Raw genomic sequence first — 13,159 nt, 5'->3', positions numbered from 1 at the left:
TATGCTGACATCCTCCTGGGGCTGCTTATTATGAGGGACTCCCACCATCCCTGTGCTATGCTCATTATGAGGGGCTCCCACCATCCCTGTGCTATGCTCATTATGAGGGGCTCCCACCATCCCTGTGCTATGCTCATTATGAGGGGCTCCCACCATCCCTGTGCTATGCTGACTTCCTCCTGGGGCTGCTTACGGTGCAGGTGTCAGTGCTGTATATCACGGTGCTGATGTCAGTACTCCCTATCACGGTGCTGCGGTCAGTGCTGTATATCACGGTGCTGGTGTTAGTGCTTTATGTCACGCTGCTGATGTCAGTGCTCTCTATCACGGTGCTGTTGTCAGATGACTCTATCACGGTGCAGGTGTCATTGCTGTATGTCACTATGCTGGTGATCATCTCCTGCACCCTCTTTGCCTACCCTGACCTTCCCTCTCCTCCATTGCCTTCATGTGCTCCACAGTCCTGAATTGTCACAACAATTTCCCATATAAAAAAAGAATGCTTGTAGTTGTCGATCCCAGATTCACCTCATACATGTGTTATGTCATTGGCCATGTGGTGGGACTATGTTTGCACAGCTATTAATTATTTTGTGGCTGCAAATTTGACCTGTAGGTTTGCGAAGTTCGCCTCCCATTGAAGTCAATGGGGCCCGCCGCGAATGTTCCGGTTCGCGAACTATCGGCCGCGTTCGCGGTCTGCGTTCGCAAAACGTCCCGTCGGAAGTTCGTCCATCACTATATATATAATCTTACAACAAGTTATCTAAAAAAAGTTTTTTGGGAGTGTATGCCAAAGTTTTTTCTACTAAAACATACTCCGTGGTGACAAACATACTTCACTATGAGAATTGATCTTTCTCCCCCCTGAGGAACGACATGCCTGCTGAACATCATCTGAAAAAGGAGTACCATCAGAGTAGTATTCACACAGCCGGGAGGTGGAAGTACCCGATGTAAGGTGCACAGAGGCGGAGAGTCTACATGCCCATAACCCCCTAGGGGGATAGGAATCTGGTGAGTGGGGACCCAAAGGGGCACGAGCACAGAAGTCACTGGATTCATGTGATCACGAAAGTCACTTTTTTCTTCTTCCTTTTTTAAGTCATTTTTTGAGCCGTTTGGAACTTTATAAGACATCAATTGAACTTTATAAGTTGCACTGAGCACTTGTATTTGGAATATTACACTTATATTGTTTGTGTTGTATTTTCCACAACGTCTACAACTTTGATGGCTGTGGACTGCTTATTATACAGTGGTGTGAAAAAGTGTTTGCCCCCTTCCTCATTTCCTGTTCCTTTGCATGTTTGTCACACTTAAGTGTTTCGGAACATCAAACCAATTTAAACAATAGTCAAGGACAACACAAGTAAACACAAAATGCAATTTGTAAATGAAGGTGTTTATTATTAAAGGTGAAAAAAAATCCAAACCATCATGGCCCTGTGTGAAAAAGTGATTGCCCCCCTTGTTAAAACATACTATAACTGTGGTTGTCCACACCTGAGTTAAATTTCTATAGCCACACCCAGGCCTGATTATTGCCACACCTGTTCACAATCAAGGCATCACTTAAATAGGAGCTGCTTGACACAGTAAGGTCCACCAGAAGATCCTTAAAAGCTACACATCATGCCGAGACCCAAAGAAATTCAGGAACAATTGAGAAAGAAAGTAATTGAGATCTATCAGTCTGGAAAGGGTTATAAAGCCATTTCCAAAGCTTTGGGAATCCAGCGAACCACAGTGAGAGCCATTATCCACAAATGGCGAAGACATGGAACAGTGGTGAACCTTCCCAGGAGTGGCCGGCCGCCCAAAATTACACCAAGAGCGCAGCGACGACTCATCCAAGAGGTCACAAAAGACCCCACAACAACGTCCAAGGAACTGCAGGCTTCACTTGCCTCAGTTAAGGTCAGCGTTCATGCCTCCACCATCAGGAAAAGACTGGGCAAAAATGGCCTGCATGGCAGAGTTCCAAGGAGAAAACCACTGCTGAGCAAAAAGAACATCAAAGCTCGTCTCAATTTCTCCACAACACATCTTGATGATCCCCAAGACTTTTGGGACAACATTCTGTGGACCGATGAGACAAAAGTGGAACTCTTTGGAAGGTGTGTGTCCAAGTATTTCTGGCGTAGAAGGAACACTGCATTTCATAAAAAGAACATTATACCAACAGTAAAATATGGTGGTGGTAGTGTGATGGTCTGGGGCTGTTTTGCTGCTTCAGGACCTGGAAGACTTGCCGTGATAAAAGGAACTATGAATTCTGCTGTCTACCAAGAGATCCTGAAGGAGAATGTCCGACCATCTGTTCGTGTACTCAAGCTGAAACGAACTTGGGTTCTGCAGCAGGACAATGATCCTAAACACACCAGCAAGTCCACCACCGAATGGCTGAAGAAAAACAAAATGAAGACTTTGGAGTGGCCTAGCCAAAGTCCTGACCTGAATCCTATTGAGATGTTGTGGTATGACCTTAAAAAGGCCGTTCATGCTCGAAAACCCTCTAATGTAACTGAATTAGGACAATTCTGCAAAGATGAGTGGGCCAAAATTCCTCCAGGACGCTGTAAAAGCCTCATTGCACGTTATCGCAAACGCTTGGTTGCAGTTGTTGCTGCTAAGGGTGGCCCAACCAGTTATTAGGTTTAGGGGGCAATCACTTTTTCACACAGGGCCATGATGTTTTGGATTTTTTTTCACCTTTAATAATAAACACCTTCATTTACAAATTGCATTTTGTGTTTACTTGTGTTGTCCTTGACTATTGTTTAAATTGGTTTGATGTTCCGAAACACTTAAGTGTGACAAACATGCAAAGGAACAGGAAATGAGGAAGGGGGCAAACACTTTTTCACACCACTGTACATATAACTTATCGCGGCCATCTGCACAGTCTAAACATATCTTTATATATTTTGTGTTTTTTGCACTGTACACTTTATTTATGTATGAGGTTTTGGATTGCTGCTTGTATAGTTTTACCTGTACAAACCTTTTTGCACTGCTTTGCACTTTATAGCACTTTTTTGCACTTGTGCACCTTATGAGTTTATAGTACATATTTTTCATATATTTGCTGGAAGTTACAGTAGTAGTACTAAGATTAAGTCCTGAAGTCTCCTTGCATATACAGTAGAATAGAACTGTGTATGAGGAAATACATTCAGGTTTCTTAAAGAGGGATTCCACCAAAAAAACAAAAATTAAAAGCCAGCAGCTATAAATACTACAGTACACTCACCTGTCCCGGGTTCCAGCGATGCCGGCAGCCGAGGCCGATCGATCGCTCGGCCCTCGGCTGCTGCCGCCACCATTCTAGGTGAGGGAATCAGGAAGTGAAGCGAATCAGCTTCACTTCCCGGTTCCCTACTGCGCATGCGCGAGTCGCGCAGCGCAATAGGAATTCACCGCGCTGTCACTGGGACCCGTGTGTGTCCCAGCAGACAGCGCGGCAGGACAGGAAATGGCGTAGACTCCCACGGGAGTCTATGCCCGGAAGTGGGTGTAAATACCTGTCTTTGACAGGTATCTCCACCCCCCTCCCCCCTGAAAGGTGCCAATTGTGACACCGGAGGGGGGGAGGGATCTGATCAGCAGAGGTTCCACTTTAGGGTGGAACCCCGCTTTAATTTATAGGTGGGTACATCATGTACACGTATAGTTTTACTTTTTCCAATTTTATTTACCCTTCTTTCCCTCTCCTTTCCGTGCTATTATCCTACTCATAATAATAAGTACACACACGGCTGACAATGTGGTGTGCATACTAACTGACCCCATTGTCTACAATAAGTATTGTTAAACAAAATTTGGTCATTTCATAGATAGAATAAGTAGTCTGGCACAGGTAGTGCCACTAGCCCTATATTAACATTACAAACTGTATAGCCTTACTGTATAGCCTAAGCCACCCAAAAACCCAAGCCCATATCACATAGTTTACAAAAGGATGGAGGATTTATATTTAAGAAGGAAGAAACCTCTATAGATAGACAGATAGATAGATAGATAGATAGATAGATAGATAGATAGATAGATAGATAGATAGATAGATAGATAGATAGATAGATAGATAGATATTTGTTAAACACACATACAGTTCTTTCACAAATGGAATGCTTATAACAGATGGCTACTTTAGCAACATCTGCATACTAATTTACATGGCATCTTTTAAAGTAAATACAGCAATTTATTTCTGTCTTCATTTATTAAGGCTGGGAAAACCAAATAACATGTACAATTTTTTAAAGGTAAAATATTTTTAAATTGTAATGACTATGTAAATGAATCATTATCTTTTGGCAGAAATAAGGAAAAGAGCTATCATACCATATGTCCATGTAGACACATAGATTAGAAGCATATCTCATTATAAACATTTAGGACTGTGTAATAATCAACCTTAGCAGTGACAGAAAGCTTGAGTCATAATCCTGAAAATGCCATCTCTGACTGGTGACTCAATTGCTTAAATTTTTCTAAATAATATACTAGATCTGATATAAAGGGCAGTTACAAAAGACTGCTTATTTAGACAATACACTGTAGTGGTATCTTCTTTCTAGTGGACTGCATAGGGGGTCATTTATTATAGTGCCGCAGCACTAATTCACGATAATTGCCGCAAATTATCGATAATTTGTGGCAATTAGCGTGAATTAGTGCTAAAACGGTATTCACTATAGCGCTGGTGAGAAAATACTCCCAAAATCTAATTTACTATAGTTCCCTCAAACGAAATAGCGCCCAAATCCTTACTCTGCTAAAAGCTGGAGAATTGCACAAGGAAATATTCTTTATAACATGACATAATTGCCTAAATGGTACTGAAATATGCAGTATATTATTTAAGATAATCTGCTTTTAAACTGTGTGAAAAGGTGATTTCTACAGTCAAATATCTTTAAAAGTCTGAGAAGAGATAAATTCCCCGTTTTTGTACAACTAGGTGCCAACACAACCGAGAATGCTCAGACCTGCAAATAGCTCTCATTTTAGCTCAAAGTGTCTTTTTTACCAGGCACTATAGTAAATACAAAAATTAGCGCTTGGCTGAAGTGCGTTTTTGAGAATGAAAATCTGCGCTATTATAGTCCAATGCAAGTTTCAGCCATTTGATTCTAATGGTACAGTAAATAAATACTTTATTGTTGACATGAAATGTATCTTTCTCTGAAATAACTGTTCCTTGCAACAATGTTGCTGCTTCTATTTTTTTTTTCGCATCTATTTTCACATCTAGAATGTTGAATGTTTTGATGTTTTGGTAAAATATATTTTTCTCCCTGACTGACCGCTGCCGACAGTTCCCCTTAACCTGAAGGTGATGAAAATACATTGCCATTTACTTATACAGTCCTATGTTCAGAATGAATTTACTGAAACCAACTGCAGCAAACCTTATTATTGTAAGATCAACATTGGATCGCTCATGATGTTTTTGTCTAGATCCTTCTTTGCCCACACATCACACTTTTTTTCTCTTTTTTTTTTTTTTTTTTTATTGGTTGTTTTAGGAGAGTTTCGATGCAATATTCAAGCGAAATTTAAAGGAGCATATTTGGATCCCCTCCCTGTTCCCCTCGCCCTCCCCCAGCCCCCCTACCCCTCCCTCCCTTCCCTTCTTTATTTCACTCCAACTATTTACCTAATTCTATTCCCCTTCCCCCCTCTCCTCACACCCGACTTAGACACAAGGGTACTTCATAAAGCAACCTGTTACGACATTATTCGTGATTATAACCAACGCGCTGAATAGATACAGTAAGATTAGGCCCTAAAAGGGATGTTCGTAAGCTTGCCTAGACCCTCATAGTATAAGGTTTGTACGTTTTTCGAAGTTTCTAGTAACCTTATGACGAAATTGGCCTGTTTACTTATCTCCTACCCTTCTCCTCAGTAAGGTTTCTTATATAAGACAATATGCTTTCTACATCCCTGATATGATAATAACCCACCCCAAGTGATAGGCCTTGATCGTGTTCCTCAGCCTCAGTTCCCCACTCATACTGATCCCTGGCCACCGACATGTTTTTTTTATTTGTTTCTCTTACATAATGTTACTTACTGTACCTGTACTTGTTCAAGCTTACGCTGTTTAAACACAAAATGTTCTTAATATGGACACTGTTGCATCGATGTACACTAGAATGTACCGTTGGTTTATCTGCAATGTTTGCAATATACATGATCCTGTATGTATACTACCCTGTTTATTACAATAAAATATTTTTGAAAAAAAAAAATATATATTTTTTTTTCTCTGTCACTTTCACTTATTACTCTCCATCTCACAACAATCTTTACCAAACTCACACAGGTGTCTTTACAAAACACAAACAATACCATTGCTGATGCAAATTTAGTCACTTTTTTGTGCTTTTTTATTACTTTCAAATAATCATAATTTGAGCCCAAAAAATGTGATATGTGTACCAACTTTAGAAATCAAAATGTAATTCCCAAAAATTTGAGGATAATATCACTATTCACTACTAATATCACTATACGCTCACCCACAAAGACCCAACAAATATCACAGAATAAATCAAGAAGAATAACTATATATAATAAAAGAGTAATATAATTCTATCACCTGTCCAAAGAAATGCAGTATTTAAGTGCATTTATGTGTAGGAGGTTTTCACATGTGGAAGCTCTGTGGCTTAGAGGTTAGAACTTCTGCTTAGTATTCCTGAACATCTGGGTTTGAATCCCAATCATGCTGCTTCATGTAGAGAAGCTGTCTCATCTCCCAGGTGCTAAAACTATATCTAAATGTAGTATTTGTGTGTAGGAGGGTTCCACCACCATTGTAAAGCCAGAGGAAGAAGAACTATTGTACAACAAAGGAATTGTCAAAAACTGGCTATTGTCTTTTGTCACATTTTACTGCTTTTTGTTGAATGTATACAATGTACCTGATACCCACATGGGATATGGCCAGAATCTGGGGGTCCCCTTATTAAAGGGGGCTTCTAGATTCCGATAAGCCCCCCGCCCACAGACCCCCACAACCACTGGGCAAGGATTGTAGGGATGAGGTCCTTGTCCCCATAAACATGGGGACAAGTTTTTTTGGGGGGCCCCAAAGCACCCTCCCCATGTTGAGGGCATGTGGCCTGGCACTGTTCAGGAGGAGACCTGTTAGATTGCATGCTCGGATAAGGGTCTATTATGCAGGACTCGAGTCCTGTGGGAACATGTGGGAATGCCCTCCCTGCACTTTTTTCACAACAGGAATGCCGTTCCCTTTGCAGGACTAGAGCCACCTGAGCTGACCCCTTACTAAGCGGCGATGCCCAGCATTGCCGCATAGTGAAGGATGGCGTCCTCCCCTCCCTCGGTCCTCCTCCCAGGGCCAGCGCTACCGCTGGGTGGACTAGGCACCGGGAGTCACCTAGGCCAAACTGCCACCTAGGGTGCTGCCACAACCCCAGTGCGGGAGGAGGGGGGAAGGATCTGGTAAAAGCGAAAAGCCGGTGGGAGAAGTAAGTGAGAGATGTAGGAATTATTTCCCGTCCATGGAAAACCCAACCACCTTCTCCTCTCCTCCCCCTCCCTCCTCCGATGGCCGCACCGTCCTTTGTTCTCTGTCTGTCCCTGTGTGCGACAGTGAGGTGATGGCTCAGGAAGTGTAGCTGTCCTAGGTGGAGGGGATCCATTCCTCCATCCAACTCCACCTCCAGCATGCCTGGATGCAGCCTGTCCCGAGCAGCTTCACACACATCGCTTCTCTCGCCCCTCCCTTCCTGCTCGCATGTTCAGTCTGTGAAGGAGGGGTGGGCGGGAAGATTAAAAAGAAGCAGCCGACAGACACACTGATACTGTACTGCTGAATAAACCAGAGAGCCCCCAGGAGCCTTCCAAGTGAGTGTGCACTTCCACTGACTCCCTCTGACTTTTCTCTCTCTCTCTCTTCCTAACCCCAGCTCAGCATACAGAACATCTTCTAGAAAACTATACTTTGCAGGGAGAATGGCTCTCATTTCCAGGAGCTCATATTCAGGGATAGTGATGGCCGAACGGTTCGCCCGGCGGTCGTTTTGCGGCTAATTTCGGCTGTTCACGGTCCGCCCGTTCGGCGGACTATTGGCGCCGTTCGCCCGGCGGACTTCCGTGTTTACTGTGTAAAAGAACTTTGACCTATGATGACACATCCATCATGGGGTACAGGACCGCCAATTGAGACATTACAGCACATGGACACTTGGACATTCCCCCTAACTTATAAATAGACCCGATCCGGCGGCCATTTTACATTCTTTCTTCTGTCACTATAGGGAGAGGTTGCTGTGTGGAGCAGGGAGAGATTGCAGTGACCCAAATCGCTAGCTATTTGGTACACAAAAGTTCTTTTCAGGACTGGTATAGGTGTTAGGTGTAGTTCACAGTTCAGGATATAGGTTTGCTGTGCTACTGATTGTTGCAGCAGCCTGAGTGTCTTTTGTCAGTTTAGAGAAAGGGACAGGACGGTGTGTCTGCTGTAGGGACAGTCAGTTTAGTCATTAGCTGTTACTATCAGGTCCACAAAAGTGCTATTCCAGTTATTGTTCCAGTAGCCTCTGTTTTGTCAGTTTATATAGGGACAGGCAGGAAGCAGTGTGTGAGGCAGTGAGGGTCAGTTTAATCAGTAGCTGTTACTATATTAGGTCCACAAAGGTTCTTTTCAGGACTGGTATCATTCTTTCTTAAATATAGAAAGAATATTATACTTGACTGCTGCCCTTCTGCTGCAGTCTGCTAATCATTCACAACCTACTTGTTCCACAAAGCTGCTTATAAGGACTGGTAATAACCTTGTGTAGGGTGCTATAGTACATAGGGTTGAGTGAGGTACAGTCTGCCATTCTATAAGGACTGGTATAGGTCCACAATACATAGGGTTGAGGTGCACTACTGCTGACCGCTGCCCTATACTGCAGCAGTCCTTCATCGGTATAGGGACTGACGTAAAGTCTGCTAATCACTCACACACAACCTACTTGTTCCACAAAGGTCCTTATAAGGACTGGTAAGGTATAGGGTACTACAGTACATAGGGTTGAGTGCAGGGCTGGACTGGGACAGAAATTTGGCCCTGGACTTCATCCAGACTGGCCCACTTACAGTTTGAGTGTCCCATCAGCACTCCCTTACATCAGAGTGCCCCATAACCAGCCCCCTTACAACAGAGTGTACCATCACCAGCCCCCTTACAACAGAGTGTCCCGTCAGCACCCCTTACATCAGAATGTCCCATCAGCACCCCCTTACATCAGAGTGTCCCATCAGCACCCCCTTACATCAGAGTGTCCTATCAGCACCCCCTTACATCAGAGTGTCCCATCAGCACCCCCTTACATCAGAGTGTCCCATCAGCACCCCCTAACATCAGAGTGTCCCATCAGCACCTCCTTACATCAGAGTGGCCCACTGAGCCATCGGCCCACCGGGAAACTCCTGGTAGTCCCGATAGCCAGTACATGCCTGGTTGAGTGAGGTACAGTCTGCTATTCTATAAGGACTGGTATAGGTCCACAATACATAGGGTTGAGGTGCACTACTGCTGACCTCTGACATCCTCCTGGGGCTGTACCTCTGCTGTGCATATTATGAGGGGCTCCCACCATCCCTGTGCTGTGCTGACTTCCTCCTGGGGCTGTACCTCTGCTGTGCATATTTTGAGGTGCTCCCACCATCCCTGTGCTATGCTGACTTCCTCCTGGGGCTGCTTATTATGAGGGGCTCCCACCATCCCTGTGCTGTGCTGACTTCCTCCTGGGGCTGCTTATTATGAGGGGCTCCCACCATCCCTGTGCTATGCTGACATCCTCCTGGGGCTGCTTATTATGAGGGGCTCCCACCATCACTGTGCTATGCTGACATCCTCCTGGGGCTGCTTATCATGAGGGGCTCCCACCATCCCTGTGCTATGCGCATTATGAGGGGCTCCCACCATCCCTGTGCTATGCTCATTATGAGGGGCTCCCACCATCCCTGTGCTATGCTGACATCCTCCTGGGGCTGCTTACGGTGCAGGTGTCAGTGCTGTATATCACGGTGCTGATGTCAGTACTCTCTATCACGGTGCTGCTGTCAGTGCTGTATATCATGGTGCTGGTGTTAGTGCTTTATGTCATGCTGCTGATGTCAGTGCTCTCTATCACAGTGCTGTTGTCAGATGACTCTATCACGGTGCAGGTGTCATTGCTGTATGTCACGCTGCTGGTGATCATCTCCTGCACCCTCTTTGCCTACCCTGACCTTCCCTCTCCTCCATTTCCTTCATGCGCTCCACAGTCCTGAATTGTCACAACAATTTCCCATATAAAAAAGAATGCTTGTAGTTGTCGATCCCAGATCCACCTCATATGTGTGTTATGTCATTGGCCATGTGGTGGGACTATGTTTGCACAGCTATTAATTATTTTGTGGCTGGCTGCAAATTTGACCTGTAGGTTTGCGAAGTTCGCCTCCCATTGAAGTCAATGGGGCCCGCTGCGAACGTTCCGGTTTGCGAACTATCGGCCGCGTCCGCGGTCCGCGTTCGCGAAACGTCCCATCGGAAGTTCGTCCATCACTATTCAGGGACAATCTCCCCTTCCTTCTCTTTGCATGTTTCCAACCTTTTATTTTACTCTTCATTACTGAGGAATACCACAGTTTTACCTTGAAACCTTTTGGAACAATACATTTTCCTGTTCTGTGCAGAGCTGTACAGAGTACACTGATTAATGATATATCATTTCTCTTCCTGCAGGCAGCCAGTGACTATCTTTGCAGCAAAGTGGACTGTGTTTTTAATTTTATTTTATCACTTTTGAGTATTTGTTTTGCTTTTCATAAAATAAAAATCCTTTTTGCGTTTTATTTTGTGTGTTGGTCACAGCCTCATATAGGTGCAATTTTATATATTTTGATAAAATGTTATTGATCTAAAAATATTTTTAGATAATTATTATACACACTAAGAGCCCTTTCACACCTGCAGCGCCCTGGTGTCAGAGGTATTTTTAGCTACACTTTACCGTAATTTTTTCAGCACTTTTTGGGAGTTAGCAGAACACTTTTAATCCCTGCTAGCAGCTGTAAAAAGGGTTAAAATCGTCGGCAAAGTGCCACTGCAGTGGCGCTTTACTGGCACTTTAGCGGTGCTGCCCTATTGATTCCAATGGGAAGGGGCGCTTTAGGAGTGGTGAATACACCACTCCTATAGTGCTGCAAAGATGCGGCTTGCAGGACTTTTTTATGTATTTGTATATGTATATGTATGTAACAGGGTGTATTTGTGTTAGAAATTCCCTGCAAGGGAAAGATCATCACCCATTGTGGTGATTATTCTGTTTGTTTGACAAGTTAACTTATCTTGTTTTTGTAAACTGGCACTTTACAATAAATGTTGCACTGTATTTTCTGTGAAATATATCTGCACATGAGCGTATCATTTTTTTTTTGGTGAGGTTGTGGATGTTGGTTGGGAGTTCCCACACTTTTTTCCCCAGGACTTGACCCCTGCTGGTATGGATTTTGGGGGGGATCCCCACACCATTTTTTTTTATTTTGCCACAGGGTTCCCCTTAATATCCATATTAGACCTGAAGGGCCTGATATGGACTGGGGGGAGAACTCAGGTCATTTTTTTCAAATATTTTTATCTATATTGCCAGGATCTGAAAATACATTACAGCTACGAGCAGTTTTAAATTATTTTTTTTTCCTTTAGAAATGTAATTTTGCTGTGGTACTGTTCTAAACATGGGAAAGATGCGCTACTTTGCAGGCATACTAAGGACACCCCCAGGCACAATATTAAAAGGAATATTTATTTTTTATTGTTTCCCTGCTCCTGCAAAAACTGTCATATTTCAATTTTTTTTTGCATTGATACATGTCTCCTGGTGCAGGACCCGGGTCTTCATACACTTTTTATGGCAATAACTTGCATATAAGCCTTTAAAATTAGCACTTTTTTTTGGCCTCTTCGCAAGTTCCGTATGCAAACCGAATCGGGGGCATTTTTGGGGGGATCAATTTTTTTTTATTTTGGCGCAGGGTTCCCCTTAATATCCATACCAGACCTGAAGGGTCTGGTATGGATTTTGGGGGGACCCCTACGCCATTTTTTTCAAACTTTTGGCATGGAGTTCCCCCTAATATTCATACCAGACTCAAAGGGCCTGGTATGGACTGGTGGGGGGAACCGGCAAAACATTACAGCCACAATAAATTTTAAATGAAATTTTTCCTTCAGAAATGTAATTTTAGTGTGGTATAGTAATAACCACGGGAAAGATGTGCTACTTTACAGGCATACTATAGACACCCCCCCAGGCACGATATTGAAAGAAATTTTTCATTTTTATTATTTCATTTTAAGTATTATTAAAATCACTGCTCCCGAAAAAAGAGCCACTTTAAAAACATTTTTTCCAATTGATACATGTCTCCTGGGGCAGGACCCAGGTCCCTATACACATTTTATGGCAAAGAACTTGCATATAAGCCTTCAATGAGAACTTTGGATTTGGCAGGTTTGAGCCCCATTGACTTCCACTATCCCCACATATGTGATCTGACAGTCATTTTTGCCCGCAATAGCGCTGCTTTCCATTTGCATTAGTTCTCAGTTTATGAGAGTTGAAGTCTTACTTGGCCTTATTTGGGCACTATTTTCTGGGACTGCAGGATAATTTTTCAGCGCTATAGTAAATGACCACCAAGGTTTCACCAAAACATACTATGTTGTGCCATCTTTCTGCCCATTTTGTTTCTATTTCTTGCATATTTCACCATTAACAACATTGTCAGGGCCGGGCAGGGACGCCGACGTCACCACGCTCACCAGTTTGTACCCGCGGCTCGAATCTTTGGCCAGAGATGAATGGTAATATAATCAAGTGTTGCTTCCCTAGTGTTGGGCTGACACTATGCAAATGTGAGTGTTTTTAATCTGTTTTAATAAAAGCCTATGTATTTTACTGATTTATGCTATAAGAGCCTTTTTTCCTTTTACCTGACCTTTATATCTGATTGGGACCTGCATATGAGGACCCACTGAGAAGGTATCATATTTAGAGCCAGTACCTTGGAGTTATTTATGCTGAAGGGATCAGTAATAAGCACAGTAGCTGGTTCAGATCGTCTCCATTACTAATAAAAA

Source organism: Lithobates pipiens, unplaced genomic scaffold (genome assembly GCF_037356315.1).
Source record: "Lithobates pipiens isolate NorthernLeopardFrog02 unplaced genomic scaffold, aLitPip1_a1.2 Scaffold_3, whole genome shotgun sequence".
In the NCBI taxonomy this organism is placed as follows: Eukaryota; Metazoa; Chordata; class Amphibia; order Anura; family Ranidae; genus Lithobates; species Lithobates pipiens.
This window is presented reverse-complemented; position numbering follows the sequence as displayed.